Source organism: Mus caroli, chromosome 4, assembly GCF_900094665.2.
Source record: "Mus caroli chromosome 4, CAROLI_EIJ_v1.1, whole genome shotgun sequence".
NCBI classification, from domain to species: domain Eukaryota; kingdom Metazoa; phylum Chordata; class Mammalia; order Rodentia; family Muridae; genus Mus; species Mus caroli.
In genome coordinates, this window is record NC_034573.1 from 39,057,845 (window position 1) to 39,065,181 (window position 7,337).

Genomic DNA, 7,337 nt, shown 5'->3' on the forward strand with positions numbered 1-7,337 from the left:
GGGCTGGGAGAGATGCTCAGCAGTTAAGAGCACTGACTGCTCTTCCAGAGGACCCAGGTTCAATTCCCAGCACCTACATGGTGACTCACAACCCCTAACTCCAGTTTCAGGGGAATTGATGACCTCCTCTGGCCTCTTTGGCTACTGTACACATGGTACAAAGACATATGTAGAGGTAAACACTCATATGCATGAAATAAAAATATATAAATAAAAGCTAAAAAATAAAATAAAATCAGGGCACACAAAGGTAAATGTACAGCGGTTAATACTGAACTGGAGCTGGGATGGCGGGACCCAGAGTGTGACAGTTGTGTCCCAGTATCCTAACTTACAAACTGCTACAAGGACATGGATTACATGGATAGAATGTTTACAGTAATAAATTATACATTATAGCTCCAAAACCAATAGACTGTACCTTAAAAATAACAGAAAATAATAAAGAAAGAAGTGAGGCCACAATGAGCTTGACCCAAAGTCACGCTTTCAGAAATGACAGGGCACCCACAGCACTAAGCAAAAGGACTGCTCACAGTGTCACTAACAGCTGATAACATCAGATCATTCTTCCTCTAGGTAGCGTGTTGTTTCTTTTGAAAAGCAGTATTTTTAAAAGACAGGGAAATATTTACCAACAGAACAGTAAATTTACTTTAAATATACTGCGAAGTTTTTATTATAACAAGTTCAAGGAGAAAAAGAAGGGCCCACATGGTCTTAATGCTGAGTCTCGACCCAATAAATATCTGCATATTTCTTCAAATTATGTGAAATAAAAACTTGCTTACTTTTATCTAAGAAATGACTACATCTCCTAGGAACATTCATTTCAGGTCAGTCTGCCTGACTAGGGTGGGGATCAATAACCCCAATGAGGCACTTCTGTGCCCTCCACAGAAACACAGTCCATTTCGTCCTCTCCAGGGGAGAAACCCTGGCCTCGAGGACAGGGGTCTGAAGGAATTAACTGCTAAGCCTGGGGCACAGACGCACACAGAACACCTAGCATGCCGAGTACTATAGATAAAAGGACCAACCAGACAGATCCACACCCTCGGGGAGAAAAGACTAATAAACAACTCTAAGGTACTGCCATGATAAGACGCCACAACAGGCACAAGCATGGGGCTCCTGCCTCTGACAGCCGGGAAAGGGGTACTGAAGGCTTGCTGGGGAAGAGCTCTTCTAGGGTTGGGGTGCTGAAGCAGACCCTCCCGAGGGCCCCCAGAGAGTGATGAGTGGAAGAGAAGCTCTGAGTTAAAGTCTGCACACCTGACCTCCACCACTCCCACCCACCTCTACCTGCTCAAGGACTGACAGTATGAATGGCCAGGTTCAGACTTCCCGGGGAGACTGGACTTTTGTATATGTAGGATAACTGGAAAGCCCAATAAAATACTTAGGTCCCATGTGGCAAAACACATTCATCTCCAAGGACAACCCATTCACTCCGCTTCCAATCAGTCAAGGCTTCCTTCCTACTGGAAATGTGAAGGAGCAGCCCACACTGAGAAGAAAACAACGCTCTTAACACAAGGCCAAGCACCAGAGGCTGGAGAGATGATGGCTCCCTGGTTAAAGCACTGGTCACTCTTCAGGGGACACAGGTGACTCCTAGGTGGCAGCTCTCACAACAGTCTGTAGCTTCAGCTCCAGGGGATCTGACAGCCTTTTCTGGACTCCACTAACACCAGGCACACATGTGATACACAAACATACATGCAGGGGAAATATTCATAACACATAAAATGCAAGAATAGTTCTGATGATCGCAGAGTACAAAATAAACAGAACAGTGCCCGGGAACATTTGGAACAAACAAATGATTTAAGGGGAAATTGAGGTCAAAACAAAACAAACGTCTATGGTCAATAGCCTCAGATAAGATAGCACATCCATGAAATAAAAGTATTTTTCTTTCTTTTTTAAAAGATGATTTATTTGTCTTATGTGTAAAAGTGTTCTGTCTGCACGGGCATCTATGAACCACATGCATGCCTGGTGCTTGCTGAGGCAGAAGAAGTCATTGGATGGCCTGAACTGGTTGTAAGCCTCCATATGGGTGCTGGGCATTGAACCCGGATCTTTTCTAAGACCAACTAGTGCTCTTACTGAATGCCTGTGATGGCATATGACTGTCATCCTAGCACTTGGGAGGCTGAAGCAGGTATGCTGAGAGTTCAAAGCTAGCCGTGGGGGAGGGGAGAGAAGGAAAAGAGAGGAAAGAAAGGGAAAAAAGCAGGAAAGGGAGAGAAAGAAAAATTACTGGAAATTCAAAGTGACAAAGAATATTAAGTTAATAGAACTGGAAGAAAATGATTGAGCAAATCTCCCAGATTAAGACAAATGAGAAACAAAACTGAACAGCAAACAGAAGATTAGCTAATGAAGCCTAACTCTAACCTCAGAACTCAAAGACAGAAAATGGAAGAGGACAGTGATTCAGAAAATAATGCAGGGTCTGGTGTGGCGTGGCTCAGAAGCTAAGGCACTTCCTGCCAAGAGTTCAGTCCTGGGAGAGAAATGATAACTGCAAGTTGTCCTCTCAACTGTGTATGCACAAACACACAAATCATCAAGCAATGTTATGGAACCTTAAATTTAAAAAAAAAAAAAAAAGAGTTTGGGATCCAGTGGTGGAGTAGCAGTGACAGATTTATAAAGAATTAGGATAAAATTAGCATTAGACTCTTTCAAAGCAATACTAAAGGTTAAAAGATAACTCCTTCAAAATTCTCCAATAAAATGATGATTTCCAACAGAGAACTCCACTCTTAGCCTACTAATCAATTATGATGGTAAACTAAGGCATTTCAGAGAAACAAGGACTCACAGGGTATCTGTTATCTCTCACATCTCAGAAAATTACTAACAGATTTTAAGCAAGCTGAGAAAACAAAAACCAACAAACAACAAAGGAAACAGAAGAGCTGTAATACCTTGGCAGGAGAGAAGCCATAGAGAGAGGCACTGAAACAACAGAGCCCAAGAATTATAGACTAGAGTCCCCAAAAGATGGATCAATGGTGCCAACAATTACAATTAGCCCTGGGGCTGTTCAATTATGGATACCACACTTGCTATGTTTATACCTAACCCCCATGCTAGGGTTCCTAACATGGCCTTGGAAGTCACTGGACCTCTTTAACCTCTATCGGTTCCTCTTCCAGTGTGGTCACAGTAGATGCATCTCCTGTCTGTTTTTCTGTATTACTTTTCTCTTTAATTGGCTTATTGGGGACAAGTGGCAGAGACTAGCTTGATAAGACTGCCAGGTCCCCATTTAGAGACTGCCGTATCCAGGGATCCATCCCATAATCAGCTTCTAAANGCTGACACCATTGCATACACTAGCAAGATTTTGCTGAAAGGACCCAAATATAGCTGTCTCTTGTGAGACGATGCCGGGGCCTAGCAAACACAGGAGTGGATGTTCACAGTCAGCTATTGGATGTATCACAGGGCTCCCAATGGAGAAGCTAGAGAAAGTACCCAAGGAGCTAAAGGGATCTGCAACCCTATTGTTGGAACAACATGATGTACTAACCAGAACCCCGGAGCTCTTGTCTCTAGCTGCATATGTATCGAAAGATGGCCTAGTCGGCCATCAATGGAAAGAGAGGCCCATTGGACTTGCAAACTTTATATGCCCCAATATAGGGGAATGCCAGGGCCAAAAGAATGGGAATGGGTGGGTAGGGAAGTGGGGGGCGCTATGGGGGACTTTTGGGATAGCATTGGAAATGTAACTGAGGAAAATATGTAATAAAAATATTAAAAATAAAAAAAAACTGAACTCAAACATAAAAAAAAAAAAAGACTGCCAGGTCCCAGGCTCTGACCCTTCAATGTGGATAATAAACACAATAACAAAGAGAAGTCTAAAAAGGATGAACCTCCACATGGCAAGCCAGGTAGTTCAGTCTAGAGCAGTAAGTTAGGTAATCTCTCCAAGGGGTAACGGGGAATGCATAGCTCTGATGTGGCCGAATGTCAAGAACTGAGCAGTTTCACCAAAGAAGATACATCATTGGGGGTGGGGGGGAAGTATGTAGGCAGCGGGCTGCAGAGCAGACTCTGCTAAGAATATTTGCTGCTCTTCCAGAGGACCCAAAGTCAGTTTCTGCACCCACGTGGCAGCTCACAGCTGCCTGTACCTATGGCCCCAGAGACCCTGACACAGTCTTCTGACTGTCTAGTCAGGTTCTGCACCCACGTGGCAGCTCACAGCTGCCTGTACCTATGGCCCCAGAGACCCTGACAGTCTTCTGACTATCTAAGGTGCCTCTGTGCTTCCCCTTGCTTCTCACTGAAGTTTGCTTTGGGGTTTATAGGTGCAAATGAGCCATAAGCATAAATAGTTTATACCTAATTTTATTTTATTCCTCGTTACAAGATAATAAAAACAATTCTCCTTACTTAAAAAAAAGAAAAGAAAATACAAGTATTTTCAAATTGAGGCTATTCTGGGGGAAAGGCGGCTGCTCAGTGCATCACACCATGCTGCTCAACTGTGGACAGTATTTGTAGTCATAACTTATCTGAGCCTGGGAGAGTGAGGGTGCCAAATGTGCATGGGAAGTAGGGAGAGAAGCACTGTGATAAAGGTCCTCCCTGTAAGAATGCCATGTGATGGCCTGTCTCAAAATCACTGAAATCACGTTCAGAAGTCAACGGGGGAAGACAGCGCAAACATCTGAAAACAGCTGCCTCTGAGGAGTCAGAACTTTGGAGGAAAAAGGGTAGAACAAGGGACTGCTGGTATTTTATCTCCTAGCTACAAGCCTAGTGGAACTATGGGATTAAAAACAACATATACACAATAATAATATGCATGCTTTTAGTCCCAGCACTCTGGAGGCAGAAGCAGGAGGCTTTTATTGAGTTTGAGGTAGCCTGCTCTACATAGTGAGTTCCAGGGCAGCCAGAATTACAGAAAGATCCTGTCTCAAAAAACAAACAAGCAAGCACCTATACATAAAGCGTATGAGTATGAAGGAGGCTTTGCCTCATGCTGCCTTTGTCTGTAACCCCCTCAGCAGACCACACGGGGACTCACATGCAAGAGATTTATGCTACTGGGAGAAGCTGGAACCGAGAAATAGAAGAAAACAACAGCAGCCAAGCAAGGTCCAACTTTATGGCAGATTCAACCTTGGTCTTTTCTAACAGCGGAGCGCTGGAATATTTAAAAAAAAAAAAAAAAAAAAAAAGCCTCAGGGGCTGGAGATGGCTCAGTGGTTAAGAGCACCGACTGCTCTTCCAGAGGACTCAAGTTTGATTCCCAGCAACCACATGGTGGCTCATAATCATCTATAATGAGATCTGGTGCCCTCTTCTGGCCTACAGGCATACATACAGGCAGGCCAGAAGGTCAGCTGATAGAATCCTTCCAGACATGTAAGCTTGACTTCAAGGTGAGTTCAGCCCCAGCAACCGTCTGACTCTGACGGTCACACCCCAAGGATCATTTTGAGCCGAAATAAATCTCTGAGGTGAGTATGCCAAATGGTAGGAAACATGTTAACATTTTGTCCCACATCAACATTCAACTAGTATCTCTAAAAGGCTCTTTTGGTCAGTCAGTCAGTCAATTAGTCAGTCAGTCTGTCTGTCTACTATATCTTTGGAGGAAACTGGTTTCTACCTACTACCCACCCCCCTTTTTGGACAGTTTCATGTAGCTATCTTCTCACCCAAGAATGACCTCAAACTTCTGCCACTCCTGCCTCTACCTCCAGAATGCTGGGATTAAGGTACATGATTTCAGGACTCAAACCTGGGGCTCTGTGGATGCTATGCAAGTACTCTACCGATTGAGCTACACCCAGCCCTTTCCTACCCACTCGTGATCCAAGTTGTAAAGGTCATACTGCCCAAGGTTCTGACAGGCGATGGAGAGCGGCCTGACCAACTTGATACCCTCCGCACACAACAACCCAAGCCACACTAGTTAAAGCCTGCTCTATGGACTTTTAATTGATGCTACCAAGGATGCTGTTTGTACCCAGGTTAAGTCTATCATTGAAGGTAGCCATTTTTAACAACTGGAGAATGAGACCAAAGCAAGAAAAAGCAGTGTTCAAAGAATACATCCTAAAGATATCAAAACCCCAAGACCCAATCATGACTAAAGCTAGTATCATCATAGAACGTCTTGATTTCAGGAGCCAATGACTTCTCCTTTTACCTTAGCCTATCAATGTGCCTTTTTCATAACTAGAATGAAATATACAAACTTACGTATAAAACACCTCTGGTCAACGCTCTGCCAGCTATCTCACCTCATGACAGATGGCATCACAACGGTAAGAATAAAGCAAGAGGAAGAGATCATAGGAAGCCAGAGAGCTCAACATCTTAACATGACAACTCTGGGGACCAAGCTTCCAAAATACGAATCTCTAGGCAACATATTTAAGCCACAGCCAAACTACAGTACTTGGCTTATGTTAGATCTTTGCTATGATGAGGTTCAAATTACATTTCCCAGAAAGATGGCTCAGCAGTTAAAGATCAATCACAAGCTGCTCGATCCTCCATAGGACCCCAATGTGATTCCTAGTACCCACATAGCAGCTTGTAGCAACCCTTTGTAATTCCAGTTCCAGGAGCCTCGTGCCTCCTCTAGCCTTCTTGGGAACCAGGCAACACACATGGTACACAGATGGACATAAAGGGAATACATGAGTATACAGATAAATATAAATCAATTCAAAAACTCTTTTTAAAGCCAGGTGCAATGGAGCACATCTGTAATCGCAACTCTCAGGAGGATGAGACAGATGGACACCAAGTTTGAAGCCAGAGTACACGAAAAAGTGAGTTTCAGACCAGCCTGGCCTACAGAGCAAGACACTGACTCGATAATCATATGAGCATAACTTTTTGGATAAAAGAGGTATTCTTAAAATCCCCTTAGTTTGTAAGATATAAAATTTGCTACTCTATTCTAATAGAAGACAACTGGATATCAAGGTCATTGTTATTTAAAACTATTAAGCAGCTCTACGAGAATCTGAGGTCCAGTCTAAAAGCTTTAAGGGACTGGCTGGTAGCTCAGCGGTTAAGAGTGCTTGTTGCTTTTACAGAGGACCGAAGCTTGTTCCTCGCATCACACTGGGCAGCTCACAGCCACCTGAACCTCCAGCTCCAGGGGAATCATGCCTTCTTTGAGCTTAGCAGGACTGAATACGCATACATATGAATAAAAGTAAATCTTAAAAAGTACAAATAAGGGGCTGGTGAGATGGCTCAGTGGGTAAGAGCACCCGACTGCTCTTCCAAAGGTCCAGAGTTCAAATCCCAGCAACCACATGGTGGCTCACAACCAT

The 7,337-nt window shown here is 43.7% G+C and overlaps 1 protein-coding gene across 3 annotated transcripts in view; it reads right to left on the reverse strand.

Moving 5' to 3' along the window:
- Positions 1 to 7,337, reverse strand: part of Zbtb5 (zinc finger and BTB domain containing 5) — a 26,383-nt gene that overhangs the window by 5,178 nt on the left and 13,868 nt on the right. The gene's annotated exons all lie outside the window — the stretch shown is intronic.